The sequence below is a fragment of the Oncorhynchus keta genome, chromosome 12, assembly GCF_023373465.1.
Source record: "Oncorhynchus keta strain PuntledgeMale-10-30-2019 chromosome 12, Oket_V2, whole genome shotgun sequence".
In the NCBI taxonomy this organism is placed as follows: Eukaryota; Metazoa; Chordata; class Actinopteri; order Salmoniformes; family Salmonidae; genus Oncorhynchus; species Oncorhynchus keta.
Window position 1 is genome coordinate 19,727,745 of NC_068432.1, and position 19,910 is coordinate 19,747,654.

The 19,910-nt window shown below is 39.9% G+C and overlaps 1 protein-coding gene and 1 long non-coding RNA gene across 7 annotated transcripts in view; both read right to left on the reverse strand.

The window, feature by feature from the left end:
• The window catches only part of LOC118383479 (transcriptional regulator Erg-like), a 106,430-nt gene extending 95,619 nt beyond the window's left edge, over window positions 1–10,811 (reverse strand). For 3 of the 5 annotated variants that reach the window (XM_052457821.1, XM_052457820.1, XM_052457817.1), the window contains exon 1: window positions 10,652–10,811. The gene's annotated coding sequence lies outside the window, so the exon portion shown is untranslated. The remainder of the gene's footprint in view (window positions 1–10,651) is intronic. The other 2 variants (XM_052457818.1, XM_052457823.1) reach the window with 2 other exon arrangements.
• Window positions 10,812–12,636: 1,825 nt separating this feature from the next.
• LOC118391673 (uncharacterized) lies at window positions 12,637–17,245 on the reverse strand. 2 transcript variants are annotated; one of them, XR_004827191.2, is made up of 4 exons: window positions 17,121–17,245; window positions 16,924–17,029; window positions 13,626–13,658; window positions 12,637–13,146 (listed from the first exon to the last, which is right to left on the reverse strand). It is a non-coding gene; the product is annotated as an uncharacterized LOC118391673 (long non-coding RNA). The 2 variants fall into 2 exon arrangements; XR_004827190.2 differs by lacking the exon at window positions 16,924–17,029.
• Between the last annotated feature and the right edge of the window lie 2,665 nt (window positions 17,246–19,910).

Consider the following 19,910-nt stretch of genomic DNA (forward strand, 5'->3'; position numbering starts at 1 on the left):
GTGTGTGCTCAGCCCCCTCCTTTACTCCCTGTTCACTCATGACTGCACAGCCAGGCACGACTCCAACACCATCATTAAATTTGCCGATGACACACCAGTGATAGGCCTGATCACCGAAAACAACGAGACAGCCTATAGGGAGGAGGTCAGAGAGCTGGCCATGTGGTGCCAGGACAACAACCTCTCCCTCAACGTGATCAAGACAAAGGAGATGATTGTGGACTACAGGAAAAATAGGACCGAGCACTCCCCCATTCTCATCGACGGGACTGCAGTGGAGCAGGTTGAGCGCTCCAAGTTCCTTGATGTCCACCTCACCAACAAACTAACATGGTTCGAGCACACCAAGACAGTTGTGAAGCGAGCACAACAAAACCTATTCTCCCCCCAGACTGAAAAGATTTGGCATGGGTCCTGAGATCCTCATAACGTTCTACAGCTGCACCATCGAGAGCATCCTAACTGGTTGCATCACTGCCTGGTATGGCAACTGCTTGGCCTCCAACCGCAAGGCACTACGGAGGGTAGTGCGAACGGCCCAGTACATCACTGTGGCCAAGTTGCCTGCCATCCAGGACCTCTATACCAGGAGGTGTCAGAGGAAGGCCCTAAAAATTGTCAAAGACTTCAGCCACTCTAGTCATAGACTGTTCTCTCTGCTACCAATATAATAATAATAATATATGCCATTTAGCAGACGCTTTTATCCAAAGCGACTTACAGTCATGTGTGCATACATTCTACGTATGGGTGGTCCCGGGGATCGAACCCACTACCCTGGCATTACAAGCGCCATGCTCTACCAACTGAGCTACAGAAGGACCACTAACCCTACCACATGGCAAGCGGTACCATATAGCGCCAAGTCTAGGTCCAAGAGGCTTCTAAACAGCTTCTACCCCCAAGCCATAAGACTCCTGAACATCTAGTCAAATGGCTACGCAGACAATATGCATTGCCCCCCTCCACACCACTGCCACTATCTGTTGTCATCTATGCATAGTCACTTTAATTAACTCTACCTACATGTACATACTACCTCAACTAGAGGTCGACCGATTATGATTTTTCAACGCCAATACCGATACGATTATTGGATGACCAAAAAAATCTGATTTAAAAAAATGTATTTGTAATAATGACAATTACAACAATACTGAATGAACACTTATTTTAACTTAATATAATACATCAATAAAAATCCATTTAGCCTCAAATAAATAATGAAATATGTTCAATTTGGTTTAAATAATGCAAAAACAAAGTGCAATATGTAAAAGTAAAAGTGCAATATGTGCCATGTAAAAAAGCTAACGTTTGAGTTCCTTGCTCAGAACATGAGAACATATGAAAGTTGGTGGTTCCTTTTAACATGAGACTTCAATATTCCAAGGTAAAAGGTTTTAGGTTGTAGTTAATATAGTATTTATAGGACTATTTCTCTCTATACCATTTGTATTTCATGTACCTTTGACTATTGGATGTTCTTATAGGCACTATAGTATTGCAAGTGTAACAGTATAGCTTCCGTCCCTCTCCTCGCCCCTACCTGGGCTCGAACCAGGAACACATCGACAACAGCCAAGGGGAATAACTACTCAAAGTCTCAGAGCGAGTGACGTTTGAAACGCTATTAGCGCGCACCCCGCTCATCAGCTAGCCATTTCACATCGGTTACACCAGCCATTGGGCTGATAGGCTTGAAGTCGTAAACAGCGCTGTACTTGTGAAAAGCTGCTGGAAAAACGCACAAAAGTGCTGTTTGAATGAATGCTTACGAGCCTGCTGCTGCCTACCGTCGCTCAGTCAGACTGCTCTATCAAATCATAGATTTAATTCTAACATAATAACACACAGAAATACGAGCCTTTGTTCATTAATATGGTCAAATCCGGAAACTATCATTTCAAAAACAAAACTTTTATTATTTCAGTGAAATACGGAACAGTTGGATGTTTTATCTAATGGGTGGCATCCCTAAGTCTAAATATTCTTGTTACATTGCACAACCTTCGATGTTATGTCATAATTACATAAAATTCTGGCAAATTAGTTCGCAATGAGCCAGGCTGCCCAAATTGTTGCATATACCCTGACTCTGCGTGCAATGAATACAAGAGAAGTGACACAATTTCACCTGGTTAATATTGCCTGCTAACCTGAATTTCTTTTAGCTAAATATGCAGGTTTCAAAATATACAGTGCCATGCAAAAGTATTCGCCCCCCTTGAACATTGCAACCTTTTGCCACATTTCAGGCTTCAAACATAAAGATATAAAACTGTATTTTTTTGTGAAGAATCAACAACAAGTGGGACACAATCATGAAGTGGAACGACATTTATTGGATATTTCAAACTTTTTTAACAAATCAAAAACTGAAAAAATTGGGCGTGCAAAATTATTCAGCCCCTTTACTTTCAGTGCAGCAAACTCTCTCCAGAAGTTCAGTGAGGATCTCTGAATGATCCAATGTTGACCTAAATGACTAATGATGATAAATACAATCCACCTGTGTGTAATCAAGTCTCCGTATAAATGCACCTGCACTGTGATAGTCTCAGAGGTCCGTTAAAAGCGCTGAGAGCATCATGAAGAACAAGGAACACACCAGGCAGGTCCGAGATACTGTTGTGAAGAAGTTTAAAGCCGGATTTGGATACAAAAAGATTTCCCAAGCTTTAAACATCCCAAGGAGCACTGTGCAAGCGATAATATTGAAATGGAAGGCGTATCAGACCACTGCAAATCTACCAAGACCTGGCCATCCCTCTAAACTTTCAGCTCATACAAGGAGAAGACTGATCAGAGATGCAGCCAAGAGGCCCATGATCACCCTGGATGGACTGCAGAGATCTACAGCTGAGGTGGGAGACTGTCCATAGGACAACAATCAGTCGTATATTGCACAAATCTGGCCTTTATGGAAGAGTGGCAAGAAGAAAGCAATTTCTTAAAGATATCCATAAAAAGTGTTGTTTAAAGTTTGCCACAAGCCTCCTGGGAGACACACCAAACATGTGGAAGAAGGTGCTCTGGTCAGATGAAACCAAAATTGAACTTTTTGGCAACAATGCAAAACGTTATGTTTGGCGTAAAAGCAACACAGCTCATCACCCTGAACACACCATCCCCACTGTCAAACATGGTGGTGGCAGCATCATGGTTTGGGCCTGCTTTTCTTCAGCAGGGACAGGGAAGATGGTTAAAATTGATGGGAAGATGGATGGAGCCAAATACAGGACCATTCTGGAAGAAAACCTGATGGAGTCTGCAAAAGACCTGAGACTGGGACGGAGATTTGTCTTCCAACAAGACAATGATCCAAAACATAAAGCAAAATCTACAATGGAATGGTTAAAAAATAAACATATCCAGGTGTTAGAATGGCCAAGTCAAAGTCCAGACCTGAATCCAATCGAGAATCTGTGGAAAGAACTGAAAACTTCTGTTCACAAATGCTCTCCATCCAACCTCACTGATCTCGAGCTGTTTTGCAAGGAGGAATGGAAAAAAATTTCAGTCTCTCGATGTGCAAAACTGATAGAGACATACCCCAAGCGACTTACAGCTGTAATCGCAGCAAAAGGTGGCGCTACAAAGTATTACCTTAAGGGGGCTGAATAATTTTGCACGCCCAATTTTTCAGTTTTTGATTTGTTAAAAAAGTTTGAAATATCCAATAAATGTCGTTCCACTTCATGATTGTGTCCCACTTGTTGTTGATTCTTCACAAAAAAATACAGTTTTATATCTTTATGTTTGAAGCATGAAATGTGGCAAAAGGTCGCAAAGTTCAAGGGGGCCAAATACGTTCGCAAGGCACTGTATACTTCTGTGTATTGATTTTAAGAGAGGCATTGGTGTTTATGGTTAGGTACAGTCGTCCAACGATTGTGCTTTTTTCACAAATGCGCTTTTGTTAAATCATCCCCCAGCGTTGCATCAATTATATGCAACGCAGGACACACTAGATAAACTAGTAATATCCTCAACCATGTGTAGTTATAACTAGTGATTATGATTGCTTGATTGTTTAATGCTAGCTAGCAACTTACCTTGGCTTCCACTGCATTCGCGTAACAGGCAGGCTCTGTCACGCCTTGGTCTTAGTTTTTGTGTTTTCTTTATTATTTGATTCAGGCCAGGGTGTGACATGGGTTTATGTTATATTGTATGTTCGTATTGGGGTTTGTAGTATGTGGGATCGCGGCTGATTAGGGGTGTTGTATAGGCTTGGCTGCCTGAGGCGGTTCTCAATCAGAGTCAGGTGATTCTCGTTGTCTCTGATTGGGAACCGTATTTAGGTAGCCTGGTTTCGCTGTGTATTTCGTGGGTGATTGTTCCTGTCTCTGTGTAGTTTTACCAGATAGGCTGTAATTAGGTTTCACGTTCCGTTTGTTGTTTTGTTATTTTGTATCGTTATTTCATGTGTCACTTTTTCTATTAAAGTCATGAGTAACCACTACGCTGCATTTCGGTCCGACTCTCTTTCGACAAACGAAGAACGACGTTACAGGCTCCTCATGGAGTACAATGCGAGGCAGGTGGTTAGAGCGTTGGACTAGTTAACTGCAAGATTGGTTCCCCGAGCTGACAAGGCAGTTAACCCACCGTTCCTAGGCCGTCATTGAAAATAAAAATGTGTTCTTAACTGACTTGCCTAGTTAAATAAAGGTATATCAAAATATATATATATATAATAAATACATTTAAAAAATCGGCAGAATCAGCGCCCAAAAATACCGATTTCCGATTTTTATGAAAACTTGAAATCGCCCCTAATTAATCGGCCAGATTAATCGGTTGACCTCTAACCTCAACTAACCGGTGCCCCCGCACATTGACTCTGTACTGGCACCCCCCTGTATATATTGTTATTTTTTACTGTTGCTCTTTAATTACTTGTTACTTTTATCTGTTATTCTTATCTGTATTTTTTGAAACTGCACTGTCGGTTAGGGACTCGTAAGTAAGCATTTCACTGTAATGTCTACACCTGTTGTATTCGGCGCACGTGACTAATACAATTTTGATTTGATTTGATATCCATGGATGTTGAAAAGTAGTTGAAATTTGGAACGTCCACCCTGGTCTTGATGTTAATGTCCACAGACAGACCAGACTGGACCAAATCTGAACCTATTATAGACGTATGTTTCACAAGTTTGGATAGCACAGTACAGTACACTAGTTAGAGCACAGTACAGTGAGTAGAGTACATTATAGTACAGTACAATACAGTACAACACAGTACAGTACTGAGTACAGTTGGGCGATGTCAACCTTTGTCCTATCTTGACTAAGTACCCATAAAACATTGTGATATATAATGGTATCGCCCTCTATTGACCAAATCATAAAGAGCCTGGCTGCAGAGTACACAACTCTGCTGTCCCCAGAATTATTCAATAATTAGCATTTTTGCCTAATCTTCCTCTATTATTAGGCCTAAGACTTCTATACGTTGTAGGTAGGTTGTACCCACATTCCTAATATTAGGCTATGGAAATAAGCCTCTACAGATCGTTTCTTTCATAAGCTTTGCTCAGCTGTAATTTTTCTTTTGACTTCTTATAGAATTATGATACCTAAGTTAGCGTCTGCACAGTTCTTCCACTAAATTTGTTTTTGTAAAATTTTTGATATAAATTATTAAAATAAGTCTGTGTGTATAGAGTTGTATGGTTTGTTAAACTTTGAAATCAATGTTTTTTGTTTGCCATACATTTATAGTAAAAAAACTGAGTCAAACGTAATTCCGTTAATGTGGAATTACCCATAAGTAACCAATTTTGGAATTACGAGTAAATAAAAAAACTAAATCGAAGTCATAATTTTTGAACATGCACTTTGTTGAATTATTGGATCAGTTATTTCACTCAGAAACAAAGAGCCTACTGGGTAAATGTTCCGCCAAAATCTAATTCAGAAGACGTGACACATGGGCCGGAAAAGACCTGGCAACCCAATGTTAAATGTTGCCTTTGGAATGGTGATCTACATTTTTATACGATAAAGGAGTAAACCAGATGTTGCAGAAGCGATCCCCACCACATAAATCACCAAGACATAAGCTTACAAAACAGCCGTAAATGATTTAATTATGCAGAATGGTCTGGGGTGTTAGTGGCTGTGTGTGTTACGTGTATGTGTATGTGGGATAAATGGGCCTTAACTACTAGCCTTGAGAAGAAAAAGTTGATTGGAGGAAATTTTAAGACATGATATTGTGGAAATATCTTATATAGTTTATACTGGTTCAAAAGTAGTTTAAAAAAATGTATTAATGTATATATCTATACATTATTGTGTTATAAATGGCTTATAAACAGTTGATCATCTCTATAAATGTAGGTTTGGCCATAATTTATGTGCTCTCTGTCACCTGGAGCAGCAATGCAAATGGTCCAGGAACACAAGGAAAGCACAAAGGACAATGCCCAAGGACTATTCACCATTGTGTATCTCTCTTTTACAGTATCTAGAGGACTGACTAATGTGACTGAATAATGATATAGTATCCATGTTTGATATCGCCCTGAAACGTGTCCACTGAGGATAACTGTGATGCTATTTATATGGACGTATTATCTCTATGGTTACTTGTATCTGTACAGGGTGGACTCTGAATGACTGTATTATGCAAAGGTTTTCATTGTCTTCTCAGGAATTCTGTCTTATTTACATTAGTCTGATCTCCCACACAAGCCTTTAAATGCTGTGACATCCTGTGGAGATCGGGCCTGGCAGTGTTTAGGTTATTGTAAAATTGGTATCATTTGATTGGTCAGTGGTGGTTGGTTTTGGGTTTGAAAGGTTGCACCTTCAGATGTTATAAATGGAATGAAATACCTTCGTTCGCTCGCTTATCCTGGTTCCAGTCCATGGAGGAAGGTTGTATGACCATCCTCATTTCCTAGGCTTCTAGGCCTCTGGCCTAATAGGCATCTCTTTGTTCATGCTTTGTCTTCTAAGTTAACCTTAGGATCTACACTACCGTTCAAAAGTTTGGGGTCACTTAGAAATGTCATTGTTTTTGAAAGAAAAGCACATTTTTTGTCCATTAAAATAACTTCAAATTTATCACAAATACAGTGTAGACACTGTTAATGTTGTGAATGACTATTGTAGCTGGAAACGGCAGATTTTTAATGGAATATCTACATAGGTGTACAGGGGCCCATTATCAGCAACAATCACTCCTGCGTTCCAATGGCACATTGTGTTAGCTAATCCAAGTTTATCGTTTTAAAAGGCTAATTGATCATTAGAAAACCTTTTGTAATTATGTTAGCACAGCTGAAAACTGTTGTACTGATTAAAGAAGCAATAAAACTTACCTTCTTTAGACTAGTTGAACATCTGGAGCATCAGCATTTGTGAGTTCAATTACAGGCTCAAACTGGCCAGAAACAAGGAACTTTCTTCTGAAACTCGTCAGTCTATTCTTGTTCTGAGAAATGAAGGCTATTCCATGAGAGAAATTGCCAAGAAACTGAAGATCTCATACAACACTGTATACTGCTCCCTTCACAGAACAGCGCAAACTGTCTCTAACCAAAATAAAATGGAATGGGAGGCCCCGGTGCAAAACTGAGCAAGAGGACAAGTATATTAGAGTGTCTAGTTTGAGAAACAGACGCCTCACAAGTCCTCAACTGACAGCTTCATTAAATAGTACCCGCAAAACACCAGTCTCAATATCAACAGTGAAGAGGTGACTCCGGGATGCTGGACTTCTAGGCAGAGTTCCTCTGTCCAGTGTCTGTGTTTTTTTGCCCATCTTAATCTTTTCTTTTTATTGGCCAGTCTGAGATATGGTTTTAACTTTGCAACTCTTCCTAGAAGGCCAGCATCCCGGAGTCGCCCCTTCACTGTTGACATTGAGACTGGTGTTTTGCGGGTATAATTTAATAAAGCTGCCAGTTGAGGACTTGTGAGGCGTCTGTTTCTCAAACTAGACACTCTAATGTACTTGTCCTTTTGCTCAGTTGTGCACAGGGGGCCACCAACTCCCTTTTCTATTCTGGTTAGAGCCAGTGCTGATTCTCCAGATACTCAACTATTCTAAAGAAGGCTAGTTTTATTGCTTCTTTAATCAGTACAACAGTTTTCAACTGTGCTAACATAATTGAAAAGGGTTTTCTAATGATCAATTAGCCTTTTAAAATTATAAACTTGGATTAGCTAACACAACGTGCCATTGGAACACAGGAGTGATGGTTGCTGTTATTATTTAATGGGCCTCTGTACACCTATGTAGATATTCCATAAAAATATCTGCCGTTTCCAGCTACAATCGTCATTTACAACATTATCAATGTCTACACTGTATTTCCGATCAATTTGATGTTATTTTAATGGATAAAAATGTGCTTTTCTTTCAAAAACAATGACATTTCTAAGTGACCCCAAACTTTTGAACGGTAGTGTATATGCCTAGAAGTATGCTTTGTAATGCTTGTTAATGCTTGTAACTTTAGGTTTATGCCTTGTATAATGTTATCATTCATTGGATAATGTTAATTAAATATCTGCCTTTGATATAGACAATTCTCAGACCAATTCCTGCTAGTCAGCATCAACTCATTGCCTAATGCTTGCTTGTACTGTATATTTTAATTATCTTTATGGAGTCAGATAAACATTTTAATAGGCTAATTGCTTAGTCTCATTACGAGTCGAATGTGATGTTTTTAAAATATACTGTATGTCGAACTTCACTGCCCACTATATAAATCACTGTGTAGATTTAATTATAAATAGATATAATAACTTGTGATTCTGCACTGAAAGCTAAGTTTTAAAAATTATGACAGTACTGTACTGTTCTCATTATAAAAGCAGCTGATGGACTGATAACTCGTTATTTAACTGATAAATGAAAGACATAGGCTATGTATATTTCCTTATGGTGGATTCTCTTCATCCTCAGATTTGCAACTTCTCTGTTTACACTAGCCTTGTATTTTGCATCTAAATCTTTTATTTGCTGCTTCATGTGTGAATGCAGCTATTAGCGTACCGTAAATACCATAGTATATAGACAAAACAAAATAATGATAGCAAATCAAACTATACAGGAGCTTCTCATCTTAACCATATTGCACATAATGTTGCACACTTGATTAATGCAATTATTCACAAATGTGTGGGTATTTTAAAAGCCTTCAATTTGGCTAACAGAGCAAAAATGCTGTCTTGCAGGGACATGTGGTGTGGGAGAGCCGTTGTCTTTACTGTACGACTCAGAGGGGAGTATGTGGTGTTGATGTCTCCCACACTACCTCCGGAGGTAGCGTGGGAGACATCTCATAGCCCTGTCCTGTGGTCAATGACCAAAAGCACCATCTATAGTCTCATGGGTGGAATGTTATTCATATTTTTCATAATATCATACTTAATAAATAATGCTTTATAAAAAACAGATGAAAATCCGGTGTTTTGATGTTAAACAGTTTTGATATATTTCAATCTTCTGTGATGTATATAAAGTAGAATATTTGGATGCAACCTCAAAATGGAATACATTTTAACTCTATGCCTGACATGGTACAGGCGTCTTCTTTTTTTAAGCCAATAACCATGTGTTTGAGGTGTATACTTTTGTTTCAAAGTAGATTTGTTTAAGTCTACCAAGAATCCCTCTGTGTGAACCTGTGAACCTGATTTAGCAGTCAGTGGTGAACAAGTATTCACATTGTTGATATTATTATACAGGGAGACAATTTCAGTTGTAAGTTGTGTTAGTTTGTTGCAGTCTCGTATTGATCATAACTAGAGCTATCGTATACTAATCATTATGATTAGTAAATGAGTAAATTGGCCTTGGCTGCTCAATATTCCAGGAATATTGAAGAATAGTCTATGAAAATCCCCATAAATCTGTTGTTGCATTAAGCTTAGTTTTTAAAAAATCCAAACATCATATAGGCCTAATTGTCAGATTGTTGTTATGTTCTATGAAATGTTAGACTCAAACCCCACTGAAGATAATACTAAAAATAGCCCACAATTACCACATATCCACAGCAACTTTTGTCAGTATTGCATCAATAATAGTAGGCTACGTGACAAATCCATAGCATACTCAATTGAAATTCAACCTTCTCATGTGAAAGGTTTTGATACAGGATGGTAGACTTTTTAAGAGAACAATAACACATTGTATTTGAAGTCATTCTAACCTATTTAGTCTACTTATTTGATCTCCTTTAGGACTTTCTTTATTCTTAAAAATGCTTCAGAAATTGGAAACTTGTAATGTTATGAACTAATGACAATTCATCATTTAAAATTATAGTTTCTAATTGACCTTTGGTTTCTTTGCAATTGTTTCACTAAAAGGTCTGATATAAATGTAGCTAGCCTACTCATCAGGGAGCGAACAAACTATCTGACCTGTCAACTGTCACTCGCGGACCATCACTTCGGGGCATAATGCATCATCATTGAACATGCTCAATGCCCTCCCTTCCTAAAATTCACTACAAACTTTTCCATTGAAAAAGTTTGATAGAAACTTTATAATGTAATACACTATAATTGAGATAAAGCTGCTCGGTCCAGATCAGCTACGGCGAAACAGGCACAAACCGATACATCAACTTTTAGTTGTAAAAGTTTTGATAATAACGCTTCGACTTACAGTTTGGTCGTGAAACGTTGAATCGTTTTCGGTGAAGGAAACAGAAGGTGCCACACCGAGGGAAAAAATAAAGAACGAGGTTTTAGTTTTTTTGTTGTCTCAATGAACTAACTGCTGGTTCAATGCGGCCAAACGGCATCTACTACTATGATATTGGAGAATGGAGGCAAGTCATACACAACACACCACTGTGCGCACGTGAGAGAGAGAAAGCGTGAGCGAGAGAGAGACAGAGAGCGCACAATAACTTTTTGTTTGTTATCTCTGAATGTTATTTATCACGACTACCTCTTTTGAAAAAACAGATTTTTAATCTAAATCTGTTTTAGTGAGCATGCTTTTCTAGTATGTGTAAATGTATACTGCATTTGTAGTATAAAGTAGCCTATATGTTAAAAGCCTATAGTTTAAAAATGATGGCATGTGACTACTTCATTCATATCACATAGTAAAAACTATTTTGATTCAACCTGTGAAAGTGGAATTTAATGTATTGACAGGTAGGTAGGGTGTGGATGGGAATGTGTAGGCTACAGTGAACCCCTTCAGAACCTTGAAGAATGCCAGCTCTTGTGCCTAGACCACCAATGTTCTTTGGTGGAGTTGGAGACAAAGATTGGTTTGTGCTTGACCAGTTTCTGGAAAGAGCTAATTGACTTGAATGATAACATAATTGTGTCAAATTGCCAACTCTCCAGGCTTAAAGAGTTCCCCCACAGTGTGAGGTCAAGCATCAGGTCCTGGTGAGAGAGGTCTCCTTCCCTATTAAAACAATAAGGTCCATTAGAGCAGAGATGTAGTAGAAGTGATAACCAACAGCAATAAGCAAGATATATTCTAAGGCCCAATGATAGGACATGACCACAAAATTATTTGTAATACTTTATGTTAATGACATTGACTTACATTTTAAATAAAATGTTAAATATGTAACTTTTTTGGTGACCGGACTAAATTCACATAAAAATGTGAGTTATAGATCTGTCATTTTCATTGAAAGCAAGTCTAAGATGCAGTAGATATGTTCTATGTGTGCTATTTGTATGCTTCCCATTCTTAAGTTTCATTTTTACATCTATTATTTTTGGTTTTGTACAACAGCTTATATTTTTGGTTATGGAAAAGATATTTCACAGCAGTTTAGATGGTACAGTGTTTCTCTACATTATACTTGCTTATTTTTGTTGCATAAACTGAAATTAGGCAAACAATTAGAATTTCTGCAACCAGGAAATGGTGGAGCAATTTCTGCATCGTGCATCTTTAATGTTAAAAGTGTCCAAATATTAATGCATATTAACATGCAAGTTTTTTGTCTTTGAAATAACCACAATTATTGATACAAATAATTATTTGTCAAACATTGAAAAACAGAAAAGGTCATGGTAATAATCACAAATCTTTTATTACTCAAGAGCACACTTTAGTAATGATTATTTTAGTAATATCTACTTCAGCACTCTGTTTTCAAGGTTTAAGGTTCCAAAAGGAAAATACTTGTTGTGTTTTTATTTGTAAAACAATACCCTTCTGCAGAACAAACTGGCCTTTGGTGACCGTTTTGGACAGGGTGTAAAACACAGAAGTCTGTTTGTGACGGAGGGGTGTTTTCAATGAAAGCAAAGTTATTTTAGCTCCAGACATGTTTACATTTCTGTGGTTTAGTCTAACTTTCCCTCTTTCCCTTTTTTCCCCCCTCTCTCATTTCAGAATGCTGCACCACGAGCAAAGGCTCAATCCCCTCAGCACCCAGACATTCTTTCAGTGACATAAAATGCAGAGAAGGAGGATTTTAAAAATAATATAAAGAAACACACACACATGGACCCCCAAGTCTGGGTCAGGGGAGACGCAAAAGGCACGAAGGGCCCCGTCCTCCCTTCTCCATTGTCCTCCCCCTCTTCCCCTCGCCCCACCTCTGTTTGAACACCCTCAATCATTCTGATCCCTACCTTCTCCAAAACACAGAGAACAGTTATACTTACTGCTTGTGCCCCAAAAACTTTAATCAATTGTACATATTTTTTTAGATGCTCTATAATCATTTGCACCATTGTCAACATGAGAGACACCAGAGGAATATAATGAGCACTTTCACACTGAAAAGATCCACCCACCAGTAATGTCTCGGTAGATGGATAGTTCAATTGTGAATCACATAGTATATTGTAATCTGACATTAGGGCATTACTGCACCTTAGTTAAATACAGTACTTGTAATTACTTGTGGTGCACTTGATTAAGCTTGACCGGAGTGCAAGCTAGTCAGAGGTGGAGTTTTCAAGTTTGGGACTGTTCTTTGGTTCCATTGTGCTGGCCAAGCTAGGTCAAGTGCATCAGACATATTAAAAAGCATTTTGCATACATTTGTCCCAGGCCTGCAATGCTTCCAGGTAAGGTGTGCTTGAAATACTGCAATGACCTTCCTCCCAGTATCTCTTGTCCCAGTGAGTCAGTAAACAGAATCTTGGCAGACTGCGACACGGTTTCCTTTCCTGTGACAGACAGTCAAGCAGAGGACGTTCCACTTTAGTCAAATCATGGAAACAAACATCAAACCATATGTACACAAAGAATGCAGACGTAGAAGATCATTCTTCGCTCTGAACAAACAAAAGTTAAATATTTAGGGAATTGAAATCCTCCTGTATGTAGCTTGAGGCACAGTGAGGCTGAAGCAGAATTGACAACTACCAGATGGCATGAATGAACACTGGCTCAAGCAATATGAAGAAGTACCCAGATGGCTCAAAGACACTGTGCTGTCTGAGATAGTTTTGTTGTACCTGTGTATAACACTTAGTTCGCAGAGCTAGCCTACCAAAATGTGTAGCATTGCCTGACATTTGCATAGTGAAGTTAGTCCCCAGAGCTAATATCTAGGCTTTAGCTCGGACAGCTAACAGTCTTGATTTGCAATGGCGACCTATGTACAATATCTTATTGCGTATACCAGCAGGACCCTTGAACTGACCTCTTTTGGGTTAAATGAAGACAATCAAATGATCTGTTGAAGGAAACAAAAACAGTTGATCTGTTGTCCTTAATCACCATATTTGCCTTGTCTCCACATTAAAAATATATGCTCAATTAAATTTTCACAATGCATGAATGTTGCTGACGTTGCACTTTTGGGCATTTTTCAGTAGCTATGTCATCTGTAGTCAAGGGGTTAGTGTTGAGTGATGGGGACCTGGGCTAGACTGTTCAGATGGGTGAAGAGGTGGGTCTGTGTGACCCCACACTGGCCCCCAGGACAAGTCACTCTTGCCTCTCCTAGATGGCATGTGTTGTGTGAGAGGAGGGAGAGAGCTACAACACTTTCACATTTGGCCCTGCCACAATGTGTCTCAGATCACTCTCTCCCTACAAATAGAGAGAGGGAGAGAGAGAAGAAGATGTGGGGGGGTGGGGGCAGAGAACCGAATCTCCTGGCTTCTTGACATTTTGTGTAAATAGTCTGTTTTTTCAACCTGGAGATAGAAAGGAGGGATGAGGGAGGGAGGGAGGGGAAGAGGGGAAGAGGGGGAGAGGAGAGGGAGGGGGTAGAGAAAAGAGCAACGTCAAGTCTAGACAGAGGAGGTTAGGATGGAAATCTGGAAGCCATTGACTCCAGCTCAGAGCTCGGGGTTGCCTCTCTCTCTCTGCACTGAGGGATCACATTTCACTGCCTAATTACAAATGAAAAGGGTCACAATTTTTTCACTCTGCTTTTTTTCGCCTTCTCAACATAAAAAAACTGGGTGGGCATGCTGGCTCTCTGAATAAGCTGTTGTTGTACCCAGAGAATGTTTTGGAATATCTCAACTGACCTGCAATATGCTGTATGGATGTATTGTGTACTCATATGGTTTTCCCTGGATACATTTATTCTAAATGTTTCATGTACACTGTCAGTCCATTATCAGTCTGAAAATGTCATTCTGGCCTGTTTTGCAAAAGGTAAAATGTCAGTAGTTGATGTTTATCTCAATACATTGCAGTCAATGGGAAAATATGAGTGTCACGGGGTTGATCTTTATGTCAATATATTTCAGTCAAAGTGGAAAGATTAGGGTCACAACATTGATGCTTACTTCGAATACATTGAAGTCAATAGGAAAAGATAAGCGTCAACCAATCTAATCTTTTGTAAATAAATTGCAGTCAATGGGAAAATATGAGTGTCACAGGTTTAATTCTTATGTCAATACATAGCATTCAATTGGGAAAGAGTAATATCACAATATGGACTCATAAAGGCATCACATACATTAAACCCTCCTCTCTCTCTCTCTCTCTCCATCCCTCTCTCCACTTTCCCACCACCACAGATAGGATCTTGAAGCATAGATATACATCAAGGGTATTGGCGCATAAGTCAATACATTGCATTCAGGGCAAAGAAGTTAGAGATAGCGCTGCAATGGGTACATTTGTAAAAGACTCAGACAGACAGATGGACATATCCATTCACAGACAGAATGACAGAGACAGGCAGATGGCAGGCAGACAGACAAACTCACAGACAGACAGGCAGGCAGGGAGAAACTCTAAACACCCCTAAACCTAACCCTAACCTTAGCTTCATGTCCACATCTCGGCTCAACCTGAGCCATAACACTAACCCTAACCCTAGCCCTGCAAATCTTGACTCAGCTCTTGGAGTTAGGGTTGAGCCGGAATGTGGACAAGAAGCTAGAGTTAGGGTTACTGTTTCGGTTAGGGTTGAGCTGGAAGTGGACATTCAGCTAGGGTTAAGGATAGGCCTCAACCCTAGACATAACCATAAACTTAATCAAATTAACAATTCATTAATTTGCCTCTCCCCCCATTACATGACAGAAAGGTAGGCCTCACTTGAAGTCTAACCTAGAGTTAATGTGCTTTTGAGTGACACCGGCAGAAGGGTTTAGCCAAGATGTGGAGATGAAGTGAGGGTTAAGGTTAGGTTTAGAGCCTTAATCCTAGACATAACCCTAACCTTATTCAAATGAACAATTAATACTTTTGCCCCTCCACGCATTACATGGCAGAAAGTTAAGCCTTACTTGAAGACTGACCAAGGGTTAATGTGCTTTTGAGTGACATCAGTGTTCAACAGACACTCCCGATGAATGCAAGCCTACATCTAACCATGTGAAACTAACTCTTCACAGTGAAAAGTTGGGTCCTACAGAAAACGAGGCTTTTCTTCCATATAAAAGCATTACCCACAGCAATTACATAACCATGATGCTCCTCGTTAATTGCTATTGAGCTAGCTAACCGTCCTTGCATACAACTAATCGAGACCTTATAGGAATGCACTGTGTTGAGGTTCAGCTTCCTGTGGCAACAGGAAGTGTCATAATTCATCCTCAACATAGTCCTTCATTCTCTGCCTACAGTTACACAAAAACACTGTCTTCCATCCTCTTTAGAATGGTAAATTCTTAAGGTAAAGACGTGAAACTCAGGGCAACGTTAGGGTGTGTTCCCAGCAGGCCGTACATTGAATTCCAGCTTCCTGCGATTACAGGAAGTCACATAATTGGGTGTCATAGGGGGGTTTCGAAGGGTTAAAAAGGTTTAATCTTACCAAATTGTACATATTTGTGACCTCTATTTTTGAAACTATCAGCCTTGTTATGAATTCTTGAAGGAAATCTGAAGAGATTACTGTTCTATTTTTTATTTTATTTTTTAGATTGAAACTCAAAACTGTCTGTCAGCCTGACTGTAGGAGAGAGGAGAGAAAGAGAGGAGGGAAAGGAAGCAACAAATGAGAGAAAGGGGAGACAGGGAAAGAAGGATGGAGTGAGAATGGAGGGGGAGGAGAGAGAAAATGGGGAGAGTGAGGGAGTGGGAAAGGGGGAGAGAGAGAGGGAGAGGGTGAAGGAGGGAGGGTAGAGGGGAGAGAGAGACTACAGACAGACAGAGGCCTGAGAGAGAGTGATGAGGGAGGAATGGAAAGAAGGAGGGAGAGGGAATTGAGGGGGAAGAGGGAGAGAAAGAGAAAGGGGAGGGATGGGGAGAGAGGCGGAGAGGGTGAGAGAGGGTGGAGGGGCTGCAAAAGAGAGAGAGAGAGAGAGAGAAGAGAAGAGAATGAAGGTGGTATCAAGAGAAGGTAGAGAGTGAGAGAGACATGAGATAAACAAGAAAAATCAACACTGTGATACTCATCTTTTCCCATTGACTTCAAAGCATTGAGAAAAATATCAACCCTGTGAAACTCTTCTTTTCCCATTGACTGCGATGTACTGAGAAAAGCAATAGCTACTGTGACATTTGACCTTTTCTCAAAAACATACCAAGATTATGTTTTCCTATGATATCATGTTGAAAACTCTAGTCCACATGTGTCAAACTCATTCTACAGAGGGCCGAGTGTCTGCGGATTTTCGCTTCACCCTTGACCTTGATTGATGTAGTAAGGTCACTAATTAGTAAAGAACTCGCCTCACCGAGTTGTCATGGTCTTAATTGAAAGGAAAAACCAAAAACTTACAGAGAGTCGGCCCTCCATGGAATGAGTTTCACACCCCTGCTCTAGTGCAGCTAAACTCATCTCTGGACCTCGAAGCCAGTTCCAATGCATTTTTTCATTGTTGCCCTCTAATCAGGGACTGATTTAGACCTTGGACACCAGGTGGGTGCAATTAATTATCAGGGGTGCACATTTTGTTTTTTGTCCTAACACTACACAGCTGATTCAAATAATCAAAGCTTGATGATTAACTGATTATTTGAAACAGCTGTGTAGTGTAGCTGTGTAGTGCTGTGTAGTGCAAAAACCAAAACTTGGTGTCCCGAGGACCGAGTTTGTGAAATCCTGTCGATGGGTAAGAGTTGAATATCCCCGCTTAGTGTGTCAAATCATGTGAGCCCCTTGACAAGGACTCCTTAAACCGAAATGTGGTATTTTTCAGACTTGATCAGACTTGATAAGACTTGATCAGTAGTGTTATTTCATCAAAATATTGAATAAATATATGAGAATAAATATGTGAAACGGTGTGTACATCTTAGCCATAAAATGAAGCGCAGTCATTTTGGGGGGCAAACGTTTGCAGTCTATTTTCATTTCATTTCGCCAGCAGAGGGAAGTATAGCCAAGCAAATCAACCCCAGACAATCAAAACAAATGGCTGCATGTTCTTTTCACAGAGCTGTCAGCTGAGTGGAGATGTAGAAATCGATCACAGACCGATGATGTCAGTAATAATATGGACAGATGAGTAGCTAGATTTAGTGTCCAGTTTTAAATGTGTTTGGTACTCTACCTTTACAATGGCCTTTGGGCTTACGTTAGGTGCACAGATTGACCCCTTATTTGGTCTCTGGTGAGGCTATGTGATTCTGTGGAGAACTAGACTAGTGCTCATCAGGGGAGATATTCAGTAAGTAGAGGAACATCTGAGTCCAACCTACTGTAGCTAATTTATGATCAGATGTGATACACAATGGTTTTAATGGTACACAATGGCACCAGTCTTTCCAGGAGCCATTATGGTAACAGTGACTGCCTCTTAAGTGTGAAACGCCTCAGCAAAACATCAAGAAAAGGGGAACCATTACTATACAATGAGTATCAGCTTCAACATCTGCCGTTCTGCACGGAAAAGCCATCATGCATTCAGGACTGAAAAAGAAGCCAGGGGAAAATAAAAAAATATGCAAACTCCTTCTATTTCAGTACGCTACACAGCCGTCGGCTTTCTGTTGAAGCAGCAGGTCGAGTCTGAGAGATGATTTTATGGAGGATTTTCTCACGGTGGGTTCTCTCCAGAAGGGCCTGACGGTGGGCCAGGGGTTTGTCCTTCCAGGTGCCTGAGCACATTTCACTGCTGTGTGCGCATTGCACTCAGCTTTTATTTCTGTTGAACTTGGACGCTCCATCGTTCAGGCCTTTGCGAATACTCCTAGAACAGAAAAGGTCAAAAAACTTGAAGAGTCATGCAAAAGCAAAAGGTGAGGCCAAAGAAAAGCTTTTTTTTAACCTTTATTTAACTAGGCAAGTCAGTTAAGAACAAATTCTTATTTTCAATGACAGCCTAGGAACAGTGGGTTAAGTGCCTTGTTCAATGGCAGAACAACAGATTTTTACCTTGTCAGCTCGGGGATTCAATCTTGCAACCTTTCAGGTACTAGTCCAACACTCTAACCACTAGGCTACCCTGCCGCCCCAGTTAAAAATACATCAACGCTAAAAACAGCTAGCATCACTCTGGGTGTGATGTGTTAGTCATGTTATAACGTGTCGTGATTTGGTAGTATAAGCTTATCTGGGAAACACAGAATTTCTTAGGAGGAGTAGTTTGAGAGGTCTCTGTATAGGGACATTAAATACATTTCCCTCTACTTAGACACTATGTGTACCAATCCATAAAGATGAGGGATTGGTCGTGATGGTTGATCAGGAGTCTGAGAAACGTTTTACTTCCACTGTTTACCTAGTCTCTCCCAACATCCATAACTGAGCAGGTCAGAGGCCAGCGTTCACAATATAACTAGTTTCCACATGCTACACTTTTTTTATTTTGATATAGCCACAATCACAATCTCTCCCACTCCCTCTTTCCAACATGTCTCTCCTTAATCTTTCTCTTTGTCTTCCCCCTTCCCTCTTATCCCCTTCTCTCTCTCTCTCCCTCATCGCTCTCTTTCTCTCACCCTCCCTTTTCACATTGAGCAATGAAACAGACAGAGAAGGCAGGTTGTGAGTTGCTTAGTAACAGTGGTTGCAATGAATGCAATGAACAGACAAATCACATTTTGCAGACCAACTTGCCCTGCCACCCAAAAACGGTTTCAGTTGTCCAGATTTATATTTTCCTCAGTTGAACGATGTTACATAAAAATTTGTGTTTTACATACGTTCTCACAATCATCTGACCTCTCATGGTCATTTCAATACAGGGCTGCTCTCCATTGAAGTGAACAAATAGTCATTGGGATCGTCATCCTCATACAGTATGTATGAATCAACAAGTTGGTTTCAATAGCAGAATAGGGGGAAATTGAGCATGGAGTCCTTGAGTGAGGATTTATGTAAAATTGGGGCTTTGTCTACAATATCAAGGTAAAACTTATAATGGTTAGCACTGTGCTCCACATCTTTTGTGGATCTGCACTTAATTCCAAGGCTATGTGCCAGCAGTCTGAAATGGTTTCCTTTTATTCTGATCTTTCCTGGTGTTTTATGTAAGTGTGACTTTTAAAGGAGGTCACTGCAGGATTACAGATCTCATCATAGGAAGAAATACCTCATACTCACTAAGACACAAGTGGCAACACT